The sequence below is a fragment of the Grampus griseus genome (assembly GCF_964374135.1).
Source record: "Grampus griseus genome assembly, chromosome: 16".
Classification (NCBI taxonomy): Eukaryota; Metazoa; Chordata; class Mammalia; order Artiodactyla; family Delphinidae; genus Grampus; species Grampus griseus.
Window position 1 is genome coordinate 72661340 of NC_139010.1, and position 22246 is coordinate 72683585.

At 48.4% G+C, this 22246-nt stretch overlaps 1 protein-coding gene across 1 annotated transcript in view; it reads right to left on the reverse strand.

The window, feature by feature from the left end:
* The window catches only part of HSPA12A (heat shock protein family A (Hsp70) member 12A), a gene marked incomplete at both ends in the record, with an annotated part of 142024 nt that overhangs the window by 66907 nt on the left and 52871 nt on the right, over window positions 1–22246 (reverse strand). The window lies entirely within an intron of this gene.

The following is a 22246-nucleotide window of genomic DNA, read 5'->3' on the forward strand; positions in this document are numbered from 1 at the left end:
GGTTCTGATTGAGTCTCTCTTGTGCTCAAAACCATGCTGGGCTTCCCTCATCTATGGGAAAAAGCCCTGACTCTTTCAGAGAGACATGCAACACGTTTCACAATACTAGTGAGCCCACCCTTCCTCTTCTGTAGTCTCTTTCCCAAGAAGCCTTTCCTCCACCAGCCTTCCTCGCCCATGGTCACAAGCTGCCTCTATCTCCACGTTTGGCACCCCCTTCACTTCCCTCCTCCACCTGCCCACATCCAGACATCCTTCAAGGGCCCAGTCCAAAGCCATCAGCCCAAGGACACCTAGGACACTGCCCCGCACCCCCAGGCTCCCACGGTATTCTGCATACTAACACACCTCTCTTTTTCTCCTCCCTCTACACTGTCTGCCGCCCAGTACTCAGGAGGCTCCACCGTCTATCTGCAGGGAAGCCCACCTCTACACCCAGGGCTGGACTTTCCTCCAGGGCTCCAGACCTACTGAAGTTCTCCCCAGGGTGCTTCCCAAGCCCTTCCCACTCAACCAAGGCCCGGCTCATCCTCTCCTGCCCTCCCTCCTGGGTGCCTGGTCTCAGTAAAGGCAGCGCCACCCTCCAGTCGCCAAGCCACACACCTGGGCATCAGTTTTCAATGCTCTCTCTGCATCCATCCAAATTTATTCAATCTCCAAGTCAAGTGTTGCCCAGTTGATCTCTCTGTCTTCACGGCCACCTCCTGGTCCAGGCCCCATCAGCTCTCACTGCCTGCGGGTCTGCAGGGTCCCCTCACTGGTCGGACCTCTGGTTCCTGTCCTGCCCCCTCAGTCCATTCTTTGGGAATCCAGTCTGCCCTGCCCACCTCTCCAGCTCCATCTCTCCCCTACGACTTCTTTCAATCCCTCCCGCCCACCCCTGTCTCTCTTATGCTGGGATTTCAAACACCTTAAAATGCATTTGAGGTTTGGACCACTCCTCCCCTCATCCTGCTACCGCCAGCAACCTGGAGAACTCAGCATGGGCCTCCTCAGTCCAGGAAGCCTTCCCTGCACTCCCATTCTGGCCTGGGTGCCCCTCCTCAGTGTCCTTATGGCACCCTGTCCCCACCCATCAGGGTCCTGACCCCCGGTGTCAAGACCTCGGCCTTGGCAGCCTGTCAGAATCAGCAGGAAGCCCACAGCCCTCGCCCTCCTACCACCTGCTGTGGAAAGGCCTTGGGCACCATCTTCCCTCTCCCCTGACCCCCAGCTGTAGTGACAGGAGAGCATGTGAGGCAGATGAGCAATGACATGCAGGCCCTGCCGTGGGCAGAGAGCAGACAGCTCCGATTTTCAGGGAGCATGAAAGGCGAGGCACACCCTGCCTTGGGTTTGCCCTCGTGGCGTTAATAATCATCACAGGAGTTAAGAATCGCCCTGGTGAGCACATGCTCAGCAAGCCAGGTGCTGGGATGGTCTACACGCACCGTCTCACCGAATTGTCGCAGTAGCCCTTGCTGTTTTACGGGAGAGGACATGGAAGCACACGGAGGTTGAGGCACCTGCTTGGCTTCCTCAGGCTATTAGTAGCAGAGCTGGGATTCAGGGCCAGGCCCATCTCTTGTCACTGGACAACAGGAAGGGCTCCCTCCATCCTCCTTTGATGCCCATGGTCTCTTCCCTAACAGCTGCCACAACCCTTCTGCTGCTACCAGATCCTACGTGAACTGGCCTCCTGACGCCTCTTGACTCTCACTCCTTCAGCTCTCCCCTCCCTCAAGCACAGGTCACCCATCTGAGCCTGCCAAACTGGCCCCACCTCAGGGCCGCTGCTCTCATTGGTCACAGTCCCCAAGAGCATCACGGGCCTTGCCCCTCCCTCCCAGTGCCTAGGAAGGTACTGGCACCTTCGCAGACCATTCCATCTGAGGCCGCTGCCCCTCCCCACTAGGAGTTAAGCTCCATGAGTATAGGATCTCGGACTCTGGTGCTCACCTCTCTATCCCAGTGACCAGAACAGTACCTGGCACATGGCAGGCACTCAATAAATGCTTGATGGTGGATGGACTGACTCAGTCAGTGAAACCAAAACACAACAGGCTTTGCCCAGCAAGAAGGACCAAGCCCGCCATCGGGACGTTACCATGACTCCGGGGGCTCTCTCAGCCGTTTCAGGGCAAGTCAGGTCCAGATTTGTGGGAGGTCACTCGGCAGCAAGTCTCCTCCAGCTCCCCTCCAAACCTCCTCCCCGCAGTGCTCCCTGTGGGTGTCCCACAGCACCCGCCGTACAATTTCTTCTCCACCCTCGGCCACGGCGGCAGTGAGGATGCCCCGCCCCACCAGTACCAATTTCAGATCTCAGCTGGACACTTGAGTCCCCAAAAGAGGCCCAGGCCAGAACCAAGTCACCACCTTCCAGTCCCCTCATGCTGGTCACTCCAGCCACATGGGTCTGTCCTCAGGTTCCCAAAAGCCCACACCTCCACTGGGAGCCCATTCTCCACTCATCTTGCCAGGTAAACCTCTCGCCTCCCCCAGGTCTCAGCTTAGACGGCACTTCTTCCAGGAAGCCCTCCAAGACAGCATGAGGCCCTCCTCTGTCCTCTGCACCTGACTCCCCAAGCGTCCCTGTCCTAGCACCTATCACAACTCAGGGGTCAGTGTTATTATTAACCCACTGTATAGATGACAATACCAAGGCCCACCTAGTTAAGAAGCCGCAGAGCTGACACCAGAACTCTGAGATGAGAACTTGGGTTGTTCTCGGGTTGTTCCAACTTTAGGCTGCCCATCTCCCCCTGTAGCTGCAGCTCCCCAAGGGTAGGTGGGCCACGGCCACATTTGTAGCTCCCAGACTCTGGCATAGTACCTGAACAGACAGTTAAATGTTAAAGGAAAGCAGCCTCCTCAAGCTTCAGGCCCTCACCTTTCTCATCCTCTCCAGGATCCTCTTCACCCAGCAGTCCACAGACACCTCCCGCCAACAGCCTCCCTCTTTGTTCTTTGGTCCAAACAAAGACGTACCCTCCCCCCTCCAATGTCAATTCATGCACATGGAAGCCCAAGCCCAGAGGCCCACCCAGCTAACTACTCCACCAGGCAGCCAGGATACCCTGTCACCTGCACCCACCGCCCACTGTGAAAAGGGCTCAACACGCTGGACAGGTGGGGAGTGGGTGGCCGAGGGCAGTGGCTGAGTCCTCCAGCCCCAGCTCGGACGAAACTGCAGAACATTTGCTCATGGATCTACCGCTGAGGGCGCTGGTCCTGTGGACTCATCGGGACATGGGACAGGGGAAGTACAACCAGAGGAAGCAGAGTGGAGAAGAGCATGCGTCAGGGGGTCAGCCGGACCAGGGTCCAAATCTGGACTGAGCCCCTCCCCGCCCCCTTCAGGTGACCTGGGGACACACCTCCCTTGGTCTGTTTCTTCATCTATAAAAGGGGTTGATAATCATAGGTAGGATAATTATGGGAGATAATATATGTAAAACACTCAGCACAGGGCCAGGCTATATATGCCACAGTAAATAGGACTTCTTATTGTTTGATTTGTAAATTTGGACCACAGAAATGCCTCCTCCTGTGTATTATGAGCTATAGAATGGATCTAAGCAAAATTTTCTTGGCTGATAAACACACACAGAAGATTCAGGGGTGAGAGGCTTTTTTTTTTTTTTAATGTTTATCCCCCCCAAAATTTTTTTTAAGTTTGAGAAACACTGATACTCATCCAAATCTGAGCTTTTATGTAGGAAGTTTCCAGTAAAAGCTGCTTTGGACTTTATGATATGGCACCAGAATTTTGTCTATAAACTAAATATCATAAAAGTGACTCCTTTATAGCAAGACCAAGATTCAGATGAGCTAAGGCAACATAAAAATGTATGGGGAGGGGCTTCCCTGGTGGCGCAGTGGTTGAGAGTCCGCCTGCCGATGCAGGGGACGCAGGTTCGTGTCCCGGTCCGGGAAGATCCCACACGCCGCGGAGCGGCTGGGCCCGTGAGCCATGGCCGCTGAGCCTGCGCGTCCAGAGCCTGTGCTCCGCAGCAGGAGAGGCCACAACAGTGAGAGGCCCGCGTACCGCAAAAAAAGAAAAAAAAATGTATGGGGAAAGCCTGGGCATGTGTCAGGTCCTTGACCTCTGACTTTTAGTACATTTTAAAAACCCAACCTCAAAGCCGAATCACGGTGTACAGTTTATACATCCTTTTCCCTTGAATTTCCATCCCATCTGGTGTGAATCAGCCTCTCCATTAACATTGCAAAACACACTCCACATATACAACATGGGCTGCTGCCTGACTCTTCCAGTGGAAAAATTCAAGGGCCAGAGAAAATTATTTCTCAAGATATTACAATCACTACAACCTGCAGTGTAAACTCTGGAAATGCCTGCTCAGGTAATGAAGGGTTATGCAAATCTTTTTGATAAATATTTTAAACAGCAGAAGAAACGTCTGTGGTTACTCGCTCAGCAGCATTCTCAGAACTGCTCAAACCCTGGCCCTGTAAGCTCCTGGTTCATAATAAAATGGAACATTCTGGAAGTCACATCTCAAGGGGGACATTGCAAAGTGAAACAAGGCTCAGAGAAGGAAAATTGAAATGATGGTATGGCCAGGGGAGGTTTCACAAGAGCTGCAACGAAAGATAGACTATTAGAGCCAAAGGTTTTCGTGTTACAGAGAAAAGCTACTTCTTTCCTCTTCTCTAGCTCATAGCCCAGTGCCCGGCTCACAGTAGGTGCACGATAAGTATTTGTTGAAGAAATGAATGAATGGTGAAATACATCAGTGATGGAGTGGAAACTGGGGCGATGCTAAATCTCTTGTTCAAAGTCGCATGATTGGTGACAGAGCTGGGGCCAGACTCCAGCCCCCTGACTCCCAGCTCAGCTCCACCACAAGCCCACCCCACACGCGTCCCCCTCTGCAAAAGGCCCAGCAGGAGATGGCTCCTTCTGTGACTGACTGGTGATGACTGACTGGGACTCTAGTAGAGGCACTAAGGCCATTTCCAGCTCTGTGAAAATGAGCCCGGTAGATGACGATGTCCATGTCTTGGTGCCTTGACCCCCGGGATCCCTCCTCTCTAGCTTTCTAGAATTCTATAACGGGCACGGAGCACTCTGCATAATGCAAAGATAAATCTGAGCGGATCCAGCCAGGTCCAGCCACCTGCAGCCTCAAATGCCAAGAAGAGCCCTTGAAAACTCGAATCTCCCCCTAATCATGGTGCTGCCTGGTCACCCACACTCCTACAGCTGCCTATCTAGATTGTTCTACCCCATCCCAGGGACATATGCTCTAGATAGAGGCAGGCTGGTGCGCCCTCTCGGTCTGCACAGTTGTGCGTTTACTTCCTGGTGGCAGACTCATCGTCACGGTATTTGCCTGGAAAAGAGGCATAGGCAGCTCTGGGCTGAAAGGAAAGGAGATCCATCTTTAGGTCACCAAGTTCCTGAGCTCAGCCTGGTGGGATCTTATTTCTGGGCCTCAGTTTCCTCACCTGTAAAGTGGGGAGGTTACATTAAGGTGCTTTTTAAGTCTTTCCTAAGGGCCCATGAAAAGATGTCCTTCAGTTCTGAAAGCTGTAGACCTTCATTTACTCCTTCTACAGATATTTCCTGAGGTTTTACTACGTACCGGGCACTGTTCAAAACAGCCAAAATGTATACTCTTGGCCAGCAAGTCTCTATCTTTATTTGGGGGAAAGGGTGTCACAAACCCTCTTGGGAAACAGAGCTGTGACTCTCCTTCCCAGGACCATGCACAGATCTGTACTCACCACCCCCACCCCTTACAGCTCCAGGGTCTCAGCACCCTGCAGCCCAGCCGAGGACTCTTCGATGTCAGATTAACAGCCAAACTCCAAAGCCTCTGCTGCTTGGCAATGAAACAAAATGGTGGTTTTTCTGCGGGCGGGGTGGGTGGAGGAGGCCGTGTCATGACGCAGCTTGTGATGGCGAGGGCTCTGGCATCAGACAGGCCTGGGTGACCCTGGTCAGGTTGTACACCTTCTCACAGGCTCCACCTCTCCCTGTACAACGTGGATACTGATGGCATCAACCTCACACGGTGGGAAGATCATTGGAGACAGCGCAAGTGGAGCGCTCAGCGTCTGACCCAGAGCCAGCACCCCCCAGGCAGCAGCTGGGCCTGACACAGCCGAGCCATTGCACCAGGCCTGGCCCTTCTACCGGCACCTCCATCCAGTCCAGCCTCAGATTGGCTCATCCTCACTCCCTTTATTAGAAAATTCCAGATCCATATGCTTGAGATGGATTTCCAATCTGGATAAAGCTCCAGGCCGTGTGGGAAGAAAGCACAGGCATCTTGACCTAAGTGAGGAGATGGAGAACTGTGGGGTCTTTGAGGACTTCGTGGATTCAGGAAAAAGAAACAGCCTGTGGCTATAAACTCTCTTAAGTCCTGTCTTCTTCTCCACATCTCTCTTTGATTTTTACTTTCCCTTGGCCTTTTCCCTCATTAACAAATGAGTGACGAGCATCACGCAGAGCGCGGCCAGCATCATCATGCCGGCACAGACCACCTCTTTCATCTCTTATCAGCTTCAGTCCCCTGAGCCCTCCAGCCACTACTCTCGCGACCCCTTCAGTCCAGCTTCTGAAGCCGCCTGAGGGATGGCTGGAACGTTTGTGGAGATCCACCTTTCCTCTGGCCATAACCCCTCCGAAGACTTCCCACCGGAATGAGGATCAAACCCGTACCCGTTTCCCAGGCCTATGAGGCCCTGCAGATGTAGCCTCGTCCACCCTGCCAGCCTTATAACCCGGTCACACCCCTGTTCCCTTCTCCAACTCCTGGGCCTCTGCTAGCCCATATGACATATTTGCAACAATTAGAACAAGGGGTCCCGTTCTTAAGACACTTCACTTCCAACTGCTGGAAAACCAGCCAAATATGCTTGGTCGAAATAACATACTCGTTCCATGTGCCAGAAAATAGAAGTAAAAAAATATGCAGACGTACAACGTCTAGGGTGCCTCCCAGGGTTGATCAGTTCACAACCTGCCCATACTTCTATGGTCCTTTAGCAGGCCCAGCTCTTCCTGCCTCACCCTCTGCTGACCTCTGCCCCCACCTCCACCCCTGCTTTGTATCATCTGACTGGCTCACCTTAAAGGTCAGCTCCTCGGAGAAGCCCTCCCTGGCCTCACCTGCTGTTCCCTGTCTTAGCATGCCACCCCATTTCTCCATGGCACACACATACTTTCAAGTCATTTTGCGTATTTATTTATTGTGAGCCTCCCCCGCTAGGCTATAATCTCCATGTGGGCAGTAGTAATAATGAACATTTATTAAGCACTTGCTGTGCGCTAGACACTGCTGGACACTTTACTTCTATTGCCCCATTCAAACTTCCGCAATGCGGAAGAGGAAACTATATTATTATTGTCCCCATTTTACAGACAAGGAAACTGAGGCCCACCATGGATACGCAGGGAGTAAGCAGCAGAGTCAGAATTTGCACCTGGGCAGGCTGAGCTCAGTAGAGTGCCTGGGTCTATCCTGCATCCCATGGAGAGTTGCGCAGGACTGTGTCCCCACACCTAGCCTGGCACCTGGCACCTAGCAGGGCCTCAAGAAACATGTTGAATGAATGAACAAGTCATCGAATCTGGAAGGCAGAATTATAGTTTAAAAAGCACCCTCACATCTCACTTGAATCATGAAGTACTCGCAGGGAGGCGTCACTATTCGCAATATTTTTAGGATGAAAAAATGGAAGGCCTGGTGAGATCATGAGTAACCCTGGCTGAGATCATAATTCTAAGGGGCTGCTTTAAGCCATTCATTTATTTTTGTGTTTTATTTTAAAATTGCGTGTATATTTTGCACTGTATTCAGTGATATACCTGCATTTGTTTTCTAAACAAAACTAACATCTCAAATTTATATTACTTGTTTTTAAAATGTCTTATTGCGGAAAATTTCAAGCATCAACACAAGTAGAGAGAATGATATAATGAACCCCCAGGTACCTATCACCCAAATTACTTAATTTTCAAAAACTAACTCTCCCAGGAAGAATTCACAGTAGCTGTCATTTACACGTTTTGTGTAAATATGCTCATTTAATGTTCACAGCCCTCCCTCTAAGAAGTACAAATTAGTATCAGCGTATATTTACAGATGGGGACATTAAGGGTAGGGAGGTCAAGTCAATTGCTGGAAGTCTTGGAGCTAGAAGAGGCAGAGCCAGGAGTCACTCAGAGACTGCCAGCTACTTGGCAGTAAAGTACATGCTCTTAAACAAGTCAAGCCAAGGAAATGGGTCCATGCCCTCTTCCTTTTATATCTAAAGTTTGCATTAAAGTCGCACCGTTTCCAAAAGCATCCCACTCCTAATCAGCTAAGACACCTTGCCATCCATTCATCCTCTCCTGCCTTCTTTCCCATTCATTCTCCAGTTCCATCAGACACGTGCCAGACCCCTCACTGTGCTGAGACACAAAGTCTAGCCAGACACGGACCCAGACCTCTAGGAGCTCCTAGTCTCAGTGGAAAGGAGAGAAACAGACAGGCATAACCAAAATGCAAGCAGACCCTGACCAGTACCCAGGCATGCGAAATGTATAAGATATATGCTCTGGGCCTCACCCACCCTCTCTCTCCTCCATCAGGAAGCAAGGCCCTGGAGGGCAGGGGGCAGGGAGCAGAGTGGTTAAGGGGTGTGGATTTGGGAGTTGGATTATACTTGGGTTTGAATTCCAGCTCCATCCTTTCCTAGCTGTGTGGGCTTGGGTAAGTCATCCATCGTCTCTGAATAACTTGTGAAAGAGGATTGATAAAACCACATATTCTAGAGCCATTGGAGCATTACATTAGATAATACTTAACCCAGTTTCTTCAACAAAGGAAGCTTCCCATCAACGTTGGCCGTTACAATTGGCTGTTACTCACAACCAGTTCCCAGTAATGAGTCCCAGCTTGCCTGAGTGAGGCAACTTTGTTAAAGAGTGTACACTTTTCCCAGTAGGAATGCTTTTCTTAATCGCCCTCCCCTCAGAAAATCTGTAAATTTGGAAAATAAAATAAAATAACTTCTTAGCCTTCCTACTCAGCTGGCCAAGGTTTTCGGCCACTTGTGAGAAGAACAATCTGGTGGTCAGTGGAGCAAGGACAAGGATGCCCTGATGTTTCCCAGACCCGTGCTGGCACACACCCATCATTCTCCAAGCAAACCTGTGGCCAGCAGGGGCCAAAGATCAGGCTCAGGCCATCCTGGGTCCCATCCAGCCTCTCTCCAGGACTTCCTCCCAGGTTCATAAGGCCCAAGAAGATCCCAGAAGGATACCAGGGATCCTGGGACACACAGAAGGCACTTTGCCTTCAGAGGTTATCACTGTGTCGGTAGTGGGACAAGCAGCAGACCTGGCCTCAGGATCCCTGGCTCCAAGAACCAGGTGCTGCACGTATTTGCTGTGTGGCTTTGGGCAGGTCACCAAGCCCTCTGATGCCCAGTCTCCCCATTTGTACAACACAAATAAAATTCACACTTATTGCTCCTGCCTCATCATGCCTCTTGCACTGTTGGTGGGAATGTAAATTGATACAGCCACTATGGAGAACAGTATGGAGGGTCCTTAAAAAACTAAAAATAGAACTACCATATGACCCAGCAATCCCACTACTGGGCATATACCCTGAGAAAACCATAATTCAAAAGGAGTCATGTACCACAATGTTCATTGCAGCTCTATTTACAATAGCCAGGACATAGAAGCAACCTAAGTGTCCATCAACAGATGAATGGATAAAGAAGATGTGGTGCATATATGCAATGGAATATTACTCAGCTATAAAGAGAAACAAAACTGAGTTATTTGTAGTGAGGCAGATAGGCCTAGCGTCTGTCATACAGAGTAAAGTAAGTCAGAAAGATAAAAACAAATACCCTATGCTAACGCGCATATATGGAATCTAAAGAAATGGTACTGATTAATCTAGTGCAAGGGCAGGAATAAAGATGCAGACATAGAGAATGGACTTGAGGACACAGTGGGGGAAGGGTAAGCTGGGACAAAGTGAGAGAGTGGCATGGACATATCTACACTACCAAATGTAAACTAGCTAGCTAGTGGGAAGCAGCTGCATAGCACAGGGAGATCAGCTCAGTGCTTTGTGACCACCTAGAGGGGTGAGTTAGGGAGGGTGAGAGGAAGACGCAAGAGGGAGGGGATATGGGGATATATGTATACATACAGCTGATTCACTTTGCAGTACAGCAGAAACTAACACAACATTGTAAAGCAAATTATACTCCAGTAAAGATATATATATAGATATAGATATATACAAAGGTTGTCATTTTCTTCATTTCTTATTTTGTCTTGTGTCCTGATAAACTTCTAAGGTTGGAGCAAGAGAAGAAACTAAAGAAAAAAATCAAAGTATTGAACTTAAAAAATTGTTTCTGTTTTTCAGAAACAAAGCAAATTGAGGATAAGAAGAAAAAAAGATGAGGAAATTGTTGGCATTACACGTGATCTAACAGGCGAGTGAATGTATATGATTATCAAAGTCCAAGAACTAAATATGCCAAGGTCACAAAGAAATATTCCCAAGAAGAAAGCAAACAGTTAAACAAGCACATGAAAAATTATCAGTCTCATCGTAATTTATACATGTGTGTACACAGTTAAACACTTATTAAACATGGGGTAAATTATAAAACAGTGAACCAATAATATATATATATATCTGATGATGATGAGACTGTGTTAATATCTATACTTTCATACATACATAAAAAGTGTCATCATACACTAAGTAGTTTCACACTTTGGAAAATCATATGGTAACATTAAAAACACTTCTATCAATTAATCTTCATAGGAATGTATTCTACGTCAAAAGAAAATAACTATGTTTATTCATGTATTTTTTTTAAGTGGAGTATAATTGCTTTCCAATGTTGTGTTGGTTTCTGCTGTACAATGAAGTGAATCAGCTCTATGTATACATATATCCCCTCCCTCCACCCTCATCCCACCCATCTAGGTCCTCACAGAGCACCGAGCTGAGCTCCCTGTGAATTGGGAGATTAGGATTGATATATATATATATATACTACTATGTGTAAAATAGATAGCTAGTGGGAACCTGCTGTATCCATGTAGTTTTAAGTTTATTTCATGCAAGGAGCACAACTGAATAAAATTACAACTGTAAGTATGAAGGTGTAACAACATGGGAAAATGTCACAATATAATATTAAGTGAAAAAGAGCAGAAAATGTATATAGGCATGATGATCAGAACCGCGACGCCCGCATGGGGACAGATCCTGGCATGCAGCAAAACCAAGCACTTGTACTAAGTGGACGGATAGTGAGGGAGGCTTTGGCCCTTTCCAGATTTCCTTTAAGCCTTTATCATTTTTTTCTATCTCCCTGTTTCTCCAAACTTTGCCCTGAAACCGGCCCTCACGTCCTGGGAGGGGCGAGGAGCCGTGTCCTGCCTCCATCACCGCCCCAACTCTCGCCATTTGATTTGGTTCCTAAATTGTGTTGCTGTTTCTTGAGACTGCAGTTCTCAAAACAAGCTGGTCGGAGGGTGTGTGAGCTCACACAGCAAACAAGCTTCAGCAAATACTTCATTAGAGCCAACACATTCAACCTTGTGCTGGGGCCAAGGAATTTCACATTTGGACACGAAATGTCAGTCCCTACAAAAGGCCCTCTGAGGCTCCGGGAGTGAGCTCAGAACGCTGCCCTTCCCCACGCTTGCTGGCCATGGCACTGGAGCTCCCCAGGCAAGGGCCATGCAGGGTGGGGCTCACTCTACCCCCTTAGCGGCCTGTGGCCACCTCTCAGCCCTTTCTGGGTCACGTGCCCCATTGGGAATTTGCCAAATGTTCAGACTTTGCAAATCGTTTTGAGGTGTTCATAGATCTATATGGTGGGACTTGATTCATTCAGCATTCACTCATTTGTGCACTAAAACAGGCATGTATTGAGGACCTATTATGTACCAGGCCATGAGGATCAATACAACAGTGGGAAAACCTGGTCCCTGCCCTGGAGGAGATCACCGTGTCTGGAAGTAGACAGAGAACAAGAAAATACAATTTCCAATGAATTTAGGTTAGGATATTCTGGGTATAAAGTTATGCTAATATCAAAAGCTAATATTTACTGAATGCTTATGAGATGCCAGGCTTGGTTCTAGACCCTCCCCGTTACTATTATTGTGGGTTACGTGGGTTATTGTGGATCACGTGGGTTATTGTGGGTCACGTGGGTCATTGTGGGTTATGTTTAATTCACTTACTCTCTCAACAACTCCAGAGGAAGATACTAGTATTATCCTATTACGGATGAGGAAACTGAGGCACAAGAAAAATGCAATAACTTGTTCCAGGCTGGTCAGCAAAGAAGTTTCAGACCTGGGACCCCCACCAGTGCTCAGGCTGGTAACCAAGCGGCCCCTGTCACAGTGTGACTCACTCAGGGACATAAGGGGCTGATCAGTAAATGGAAGGAGGCCAGCAGGACTCCTTGGGCTCCCCTTGTGAACAGATGCCTTGGTGGACTGCATTATGCCTTGTTCCTGAGCTGGGTTCATAGCAGGAGCCTCCCTGGGAGGATCAGCCCTCACACGGGCCAACTCTTCTGGGTTCTGAGTGATGGGGAAAGGATCAGGCCCCAGACGGGGAAAGGATCAGGCCCCAAACAGGGAATTGCTCACTTAGGGCCATGCTGAGTGCACCCGTGTGGACAGCCAGGCTCCTCTCCCCAGGCCTCCTGACCTCCCTCCAAACACCCCTTCCCTTCAGCAGCAAAGCGTGACTCCAGAGTTAGACTCAGCAAGTCCACATGCACTGGATGAGACCACACAAATACAGAGCCACATTAAGAGACAGAACATCTTTTTAGGCTGAAACCAGGAAGAAAGAAAGGCAGTTCATAGAGGTCACAGTTAAAAACATAGGCCTGAGCTCGACATCTTGCTGTGTGACTTTGGCACTTCTGGGTACCTCAGATTCTACATCTGTAAAATGGGGATAATAACTGTACCTGCTTTATAGGAATGTTATGAAGATTGAATGAGTTAGGACATGTGCACAGAAAAAGGGGCTGGCACATACACCCCAGTTTTCTCATTTGTAAAACAGGGATGCTAATAGCATCGCATAGGGTCTTTTCTATGATTACCTAAAATAAGAAAATAGTACCTGTGAAAGTGTTTCCAACTCTGTTAAATGCCACCAAGTGCAAGGGATCAAAAATTCCCAATATCTGCTAGAAACATTTGCTTATTTATTCGACACATAATAACTAAATAAATGATACTAAATTATAAGTGTGTGTAATCTTCCCCTCTCCCTGCTTCTAACAGAATGCTTCTGTGTACATGCTTGGTGTTGGCTTTCTATGATATTAATGGAGGTAAAGGATAAAACACACACACACACACACACACACACACACACACACACACACACACAAAACTTGAGAAGCCAGAGATAAGCTGATATATGTGGGAAAGAGAATTATAACTCTCACAGAGTTAGAAAAGAAAAGAAGAGGGAAAGAAAACAGCCCTAATCTAAAAGGTGAAGGTGGAAGAAAAAAAAAAAACAGAACAGGGGCTTCCCTGGTGGCGCAGTGGTTAAGAATCCACCTGCCAATGCAGGGGACACGGGTTCGAGCCCTGGTCCTGGAAGATCCACATGACGCAGAGCAACTAAGCCTGTGCGCCACAACTCCTGAGCCCGCATGCTGCAACTGCTGAAGTCCGTGTGCCTGGAGCCCGTGCTCCGCAACAAGAGAAGCCACCGCAGTGAGAAGCCCGCGCACCGCAACGAAGAGTAGCTCCCGCTCACCACAACTAGAGAAAGCCCGCGCGCAGCAACGAAGACCCAATGCAGCCAAAAATAAAAATTAAAAAAATAAAAAAGAACAGACACTAAGAAGGAAGTTTGCAAATCTGGAAAGAGAGGAGAGAGATGTTGGAGGTGACTGCCATGGATATGAGAAAATAAGAGTGCAGGGAGGCAGGCAAATATTAACTGAGCTTCTCTACACACCAGGCACTGTGCTAGGCTCCGAATTCACAAGCTCTGGTCCTCACAGAGCCTGAGACATAGCATAAGCAACTGGCCCGCTCCCCGCCCCACTCTCTCATCCTGGGGGTTGCCAGTCCCCACAGACGTCGACAGTCACTCCTCTTCAGCCCCGAGGGCACCTCTCAGGTCAGGCCCTTGCTATCTCTCCCTGGATTATTTTGTCAATGGGCTCCCTGCCTCTAGCCGCAATCCCTCCCCCACAATCCATTTTCTACACTGCTGCCAAAATGTGTTTTTTTTCCCCAAAATGCAAATCTGATCACGACTTGCCCCTATTTTAAATCTTTAAATCTTGACTTCCTCCTCACCCCTTACAGGAAGAAGCAGTAATGCCCAGGCTCTCATGCAAGTGACCTGAGTCTGGCCTAACCCTCCCTCCCCTATATCCTCTGCATCTCATAGCCTCACATTTTCACACTGTCTGAAAAACCCACTAGAGTCCTCTTTTTCACCTCTTGCTCTTTCGAACTCAGCCGAGCCTCACTCCTCTTCTCTGGGTATCGCTCACCAGGCCCCCACCTCAGACAAAGCTAACCCTTCCCTTTCTAGGGCATTTCTCTCTTTTCTCAGCAGTGATCTGTATACATCTGCCCCTGATACTCAACCGCCACCAACTTAGGGACAGCAATGCATCATGGTCACCTCTAGCACAGTGCCAGGCATGCGGTAGATGCACAAGGAAGTTTTGTTGCTGATGGTGACAGAGATGACAGGGGACAGAAAGACACATCCTGCTGCTGGGAGGGTGTGGCACTACCAACTCAGCAATTCAACTGGAATTATGCATGGTGGAAACTTGCTGCTTTTGAATGGATCTATTTTTTTCTAACTCATGGCACATGTGGACCAAGAGAAGTCAATGACCTTTCAGCTAATAAAATGTTCTCAAATGACACAGTGAACCATGATCATGTTCAAACAATAACAACAAAATAACAGTAATAAATAAGTAATAAATAAATAAGTAATAAATAAGTAATAAAAAAGTAATATATAAATAACAGTAATAAATAAGTAATAAATAAATAAGAAAATTAAAATCTAGAACACACCGCCCAGAGGTAACCACTGCTGACATTCCTACAGTGGACTCTTCAGAACTCTTTCCCATGCATGTGTTACATGGGTCTGTGCAGTGTAATATGATCCAGGCTTTCCATGCCCAAAGGGCTCCAGCCTCTCAGAACCTCGTGGAACTTCCCCCAGTTGGTTGGGGCCAAGAGACCTTCCATTTGGGGCTTTGGCCCTGGGCAAAGACATAGCTGGCCCCAGTCCCAACTTGGGGCCGTCACCAGGCAGACACAAAAGGGGCATTTTTCTTTCTCTCGTGTACAGAGTGTGCTCCGGACTGGGAGTTTTTCTGGGTTATGAGATTCAACTCAATTGGAAAAGATCATCTGAGGTTTCCCAAGAAAGTCGGATATAAAGACAGCATAGACTGAAGTTTTATTTTTGTCCAAAATGATTACGAATTGTGAAAGCTGAGGGAACAGCTGGCTTTTGTGGGAAAAGAAGGAGTATGGGTAAGATCTGTAAACTGATAGAACCATTGAAATGACCCTGAAAGGACCATTGAGTTATGGGAGGGACTCAGCAATGAGTCTCTCTCACTTCCCTGTATCCTCCGGTGGGGCGTTCACATAAGGAAGTCTGTGACTGAGGGATATGGGTGAGTTAATGTTAGGATTTGCCCAATGCCAGGGCTGAGTCCCATAGGGCCCACTGGAGGTCCTCTGTTATGGCTGCCAAGGAAATGATAACACACTTTGGGGAAAATCCATCTGTTGGTACTACCCTATGGAAGCCTTAACTACATAGGGATTTATACTTTGACCCAGTAATCTCACATCTAGGAATCTACCTGCACATATGAAACAACAAGGCAAAAATTGGGATTATTTGCAATTGCAAAATACTGGAAACAACACAAACGATCTTCATAGATTAGTTGAATAGAAACTATGGTAATCCATTTAAGGAAATTCTATGTATCCATAGAAATGAATGAAGAAAATCCCTATGAATTCACGTGGAGCAATTTCCAGCATATATAGTATTAAGTAAAACAAGCAAAATACCAAAAAAAAATGTATTTTATATTTTGCATAAGAAAAGTGGAAATATACATATATATGTATGCTTAGTTTTGCAAAAATAAATAGAGAAGCAATAAACTAGAAGCTAATAAACATGGAGAGGGGACAAGGTGAAGGAGATGGAGATGGCAGAGAGACAGCTATGAATTTACCTTTTTAGATATGATTTAACTTGGAGTATTTTATATATCCAAAATCAAAATTAAATCTAAAGTATTTTTAAAATCAAACTCTAAATTTGACATAAAGAGAAACAAGCAAGTCTTACTGTACATCATATGAGTGGTAGGTATGAAATAACTATACAGAGAAAATCATTAATTCAAGTAATTTTGGACAGAGTATTCTGACTGTTTATCGTTACATGACATTTTCTAATGACAAAAAGGACTGCAAAGACATATTGAACTTAATGTAATAGGTTTGTCGTTGGTAGAGATACTGGTGGTATACTTCTGAAACTATTTTTCTGTGTGTGTCTATTGAAGGATAGAGCAAATGAGTAAATATTAGATGTTGTTGGAGACCAGGGTTTTAACTGTGGAGAGGGAAGATACAAATATAGAATGGGGTAAGGTGAAGAAAAACTTGTTATTAGATTTGAATTAAATATATCAGTGCATATTCACGGTTTTAAAGAATATATAGTTCTTGGTTCCATTCAGTAAAAAAGCCTAGAAGCAATGACACTCTAGTAGCAATGAGCCCCCTAGAGCCCAGATATTGTTTTCTAAATATCATACCCCACTAAAAGGAACCTGGGCTCCTTGGAGATATAGCTAATTCTAGGACTGAGATGGAATAAATACAAGTTAAGCCCGAAACACCTTGCTTTGGCGGCAAGTAAACACATGCTCCAAGACCAAAGAGGTATGTCAAGAGGACACAGGAGCCAATATGAAGGAGTTCCCACTAGCCAAATCTGAGACAATATGAGCAAAAAAAAAAGCAATAATGATGATAATTTATTAAATACATCAAATTTAAAAATTAGATCTGAGTCCATAATATTAAAAAACAAAAAATTAATATTAAAAACAAAACAAAAGATGTTTACTGAAAGAGAAAAGAAGGAAGAAGGAAGATTTTAATGGTATTTATTGTATTATTCTTGTGGTTTATCTGCAGGGTTTAGAATTTTCAAGATTAGAAGTTGAAGGGATCATTGCCAAAAAATATTGCAGTTATATGAGGTGATGGGTGTGTTAACTAACCTTATTATAGTAATTATTTCATATAAATGTATCAAATCACGTTGTACACCTTAAACATACACGATGTTATATGTCAATTATATCACGATAAAGCTGGGGGGAAATAAAATATTCAAATTTTTTAAAAGTTGAAGGGGAAAAAAAAACATGCGTGAAGGGAAGGACATACCAGTAAGATGCTAAGAAATGGGTCAGGAGACCCCAGTAGCCAGTTGTTCCCAAAGGGGTGATAGCGCCCCCTAGAGAGGGCTTACAAAGTAAAGTCTCCCTGTTCCCCACAGTCAATGTTCTCGGAGTTGTTTCAGAGACTGTCAGTCTCTGTACAGACAAGCACGCACACATGTATTTTCTCCATCTTCTTACCCGGTGGGAACACACTGTACACTGTTCTGTGCCTTTGCTTTTTCTCCCTGCAACACGGTACTTGGACTTTGTTCCACGGCCCGTAGAACTTCTGTGTTCCTTTCTGCAGCTGTTTGTCATTCCGTTGCCTGAATGGACCGTTAATTCACACAACCAGGTCCTGTATGATGGGCATTCGCTCCCTCTCACGGTTCGGCTGGGTCCATCTCCCTTCTTTTCCACCCTTCACCTCCTTACCTCCTTGCCCCTTTGCTTGTCTACACCCAGCACTGGGGTTCATCACTAATGTCAGCCCTGAAACTGTAAGGTGACCAACTTGTTCTGGTTTGCCTGGGACTTTCCTGGTTTAAAAACTGCAAGTCTTGCACCCCAGGAACTCCCCCTGTGCTGGGCAGCCCAGGGCGGTTGGTCACTCTACCTGGGAGCAAAGTGTCTAGTGGCCTCAGCAGGAGGCAAACTGTAGTCCTGAGTAGAGTTCACCTAACCCTCTCCAGAAAGGTCCTCCAGACGCCTCTGCCCAGGCCCCAGAATCTAAAGACCTGTGAGAAAGGAATGCTTCCCGCCCGTCTGCATCTTCAGACAAGGCTGCCCCACCCCTGAGTCCCTCACCTGGACTGCTCGACCCCTGTCAGAGGCATTCACACGAAAGTCCAAAGCTCCCCCAGTGGTTTGAATGCCTGGAAATGGCATAACAAACGAACCCAGATTATCATTTCTTCCCCGTGATTCAATCAGCTTGGCCTGGCTCGGGGGAATCCCCTTGTTTTAATCATGTTTCTCTTCAAAATTCACTCTTGCTAGGAGCAAGGGATGCCATTCATGTATCTTTGGTTCAAATCGTCTCTCACCTATTCTTTCCTCGTAATTTAATAAGCTACTAATTTTATTGAGAGACTACCTTTAAATGATATGCCAGCGACTTAAAAAGGAAAAGCAAACATTGGGGTCCCCATGGAAATGCTGTATTTGCATCCGCAAGTCATCCCCAGTAAGATTCAACAGGCTGACAGCCAACCGTGTCCTGGTTGGGGAGTGAAGAGCAGCAGTGCCCCTAGGGACCCCTGCTGTCTGCCTCAGATCTGTGACCAGGAGGTGGGCTGTGGTGGCCAATGAGGGGCTGCTGGCCTCCAGGGCTGGGGGTGAGGCCCCGGCTGGTTCTAGCAGGTCCTAATGAGTCTGTTCCATAAGGTCTCCTCATCTGTTGATTGACCTTGAGGGAAAACTGGCCCAGGAGACACAGGCCCTGGAAGGAGGCAGCAAGAGACAAGCAGAGGACAGGGGCCTGGGACCCGCTGGGCCACATAGGCCGGAAGGGGCGAGAGGGCAGCATGGGAGAAGGCTGGTGCTCTGACCCCTCAGCCCTGGTGCAGGCTCTGTGGCAGCCCCCTTTCCTCACCAGTGATGGCAGGGCTCTGTCCCCAAGGCAGGGCAGACAGGAGCAGTCACTGCTCCTCCTGTCACCCTTCACCCCCTAGGGCTCTGTGACAGCCTGGGCTCAAGTCTGTTAAGGAAGGTTTTTTTTTTTGTTTGTTTTGCTTTACGCGGGCCTCTCACCGCTGTGGCCTCTCCCGTTGCGGAGCACAGGCTCCGGACGCGCAGGCTCAGCGGCCATGGCTCAAGGGCCCAGCCGCTCCGCGGCATGTGGGATTTTCCCGGACCAGGGCACGAACCCGTGTCCCCTGCATCGGCAGGCGGACTCTCAACTGCTGCGCCACCAGGGGAGCCCTGTTAAGGAAGTTTTGCTTGGCCAGCTCAGGGTTACTCCTCTGCCCTGGGACAGCCTCTACTTGGCCCCATATTCCTTAATCACCCCCTTTCAACAGAGGGTGACTAACTCTTCTAGTCTCTTCTAACCCCGACTTCTGACACGCAGGGCTACAAAAGCAGCCCTCGGACACAGTTTGGCAATTCCTCAAAAAGTTAAACCTGGAATTACCAAGTGACCCAGCAGGGCCGCTCCTAGATGTACGTTGAAAACCTATCTTCACATAATTACTAGCCCAGGAATGTTCATAGCAGCACTGCTCACAATAGCCACGAGGTGGAAACAACTCAAAACTCCAGCAGCTGATGAATGGATAAATAAGATGTAGTTTATCTGTACCATGGAATGTTATTCAGCAATAAAAAGGAATGAAGTGCTGACAAGAGCTACAGCGTGGACGAACCTTACGCTAAGTGAAAGAAGCCAGACACCAAAGGATAAATATTGCATGATTCCATTTATATGAAATGCCCAGAGTGGGCAAATCCACAGGACAGAATGCAGATTAATGACTGCAAGGGGCTGGGGGAGGGGGCATAGGAGTGGCTGCTAATATTAACAGATATGAGGTTTCTCTTTTGGACGATGGAAAGAAATGTTCTGAAACTAGATAGTGGTGACAAATGCACAACACAGTGAAAATACTGAAACCCCGCTGAACTGTATACTTTCAGTTGGTGAACTTTATGTTTTGTGAATTATGTCTCAATTTTTTTTAAAGAAAGCAGTCTGCTGGAGTCACCCTTTGACCCTGGCACTGTTCTATATTCCCGGCAAGCTTGTTCCTCTAAATGGTCTTTAAAGTCCCTACGCTGCCCTCTGCTTCCCACAGGCAGGCTCTCCTCCGCCCTGGCCCAACTTACAGACGTTGCCCGGTTCTTCCCTGCCCCAAATACCCCTGCTGCTGGCGAGCAGACAAATGTGGGGAGAATGAGGGGGTGACATCCAGGACAGCATACTGAGACACAAATCAGACCATACGACATCTCTGTCCCTGGAAGTCCCCTGGCCCAGCTACCAGCAGGGTCTCCCCTCTGACCAGTCATCACTCCGGCCTCCCCCTTCCTCCAGCCACCAACCTTCCTGGAGGGCAGACCCTCCAGGCTAGACCGTGAGGTCCTGCTCTTTGCAACAAAGCCCAAGGCGTGGCCTCAGGGGTCACTTCTTCTAAAAGATCTTTTCTTTCCTCCCTGCTATGGCATTGCCCTCAGTCCTCTGCTCCAGCCCAGGAAATGGAGACTTCGAGAAAGTCAAGTCTCCCAGCTACCAAGAAGGGGTGTGTGTCCCCGACATAGACCCTTGAGGTCTTCTACTGTGAGGGCTGGGGCTTAAGGGCGCCAAAGCACCAGGAACTTGCCCTCGGGAGCCATGTTTCCATCTGGCTGTTCCTTTTACTCAGAATGATGCTGCGGGTAAGCTCTGTCCAGCCCACCCCCCGCCCCCCCGGCTTCTTCCCTAATTTTCTTGGCTCAGGGCATCTTTGCGATCAATCCGCCCATCTAAACCCAGGACTCAGAAGCAATCCATGGCTCTGAAACATGCTAATTAGGTTTAGGCAAGAGAGCTCAATAAATTGGAGCAAAACGGCTATTGATTCCGCTATCAGCTCTCCCGGAGACGCACAAAGCAGGGCTCCAAAGACAACGGGAGGAGAAACAAAGAAATCACCTAAGAAGCCCATTTACTCCCCAAAGGTTTGGTTTTCATAGCAAATTTTTTGAAGAAAATGCCAGCTGGGGGAAGACGTCTTAACAAGTGCAAGCTGAGCTGGCCTCGGCTCCTTTGCTTAAAATTCCTTCCGTCTCAGGTACAGTCCCGACAGGGCCAGCTCTCTGGGAGAAAGATACAGGAGACGGTGGCCGCGGAGCCCTGAGGTCATTCAGGCCATGCCTCAGAGAGGAGCTGAGCTCAGACCTCCTCCCCACCTCATGCAGAGAGAGGTGAACAGCAGGGAGGAGCCGCTGCTTTTAGTGAGTGTGGCCTCACGCCAGGCACTGGACGTGCCATGTCCCAGTCAGTCCTCGGAAGAGCCTGATGAAAGAGGTGTGGTGTGATCCCCACTTTGTGGAGGAGGAGACTGAGGCTCAGAGAGGTCAGTGACTAGTCTGTGGTCACACAGCTGCCAAAAAACGGAGACCCCCCCCCCCCGCATTGGCTCTCACATGCTTATCAAGACTCTGGCCTATGTGGGCCCCTGTGAACCCTCCTGGTGAAGTTCAAAGCACATCCTCAGATGAAAGGCTTTCTGCAGAATCATCAACACAGGCAGCAGGTGCAGACAGGGGAGGTCCTGTCCAGAGGCCACCCTGTGTGCCCCTGTGGACAGCGCCTGGATGAACCAACCAACCACAGGCCCTCCTGGGGTTTGTGAATTGGTGAAGGAGGCAGAATGGCTCAAAGTGGCTCAAAGCCACGAGGCACACAGGTGGGGGAGCGAGGTGATACCAGGCAAGGGGCAGGAGGTGAGCCGGTGACTGGGGCCAGGTGGGAGGGGGCAGGGGGCAGAGGGAGGCGCTGAGACCCCACGTGGCCCACCCAGAGCCACAGCGGGAATGTCGGGGGGTCCCATCTTCCTCGAGGCCCCCCTGGCTGGCTGGGTGTCACCAGGTTTCTCCCCCTTCCCCTCCCTCGGCGTCCCCACCCCCCAGCAGCCCTCTGGTTTGGAGATCAAGGAGCATTTCTCCCGGAAGCTGCCCCACCCACCAACCTTCTTTGAATTTTCTTAAAACATAAATGCGCCAGCGGCCTGAAAGCCTTTTCTAAGGA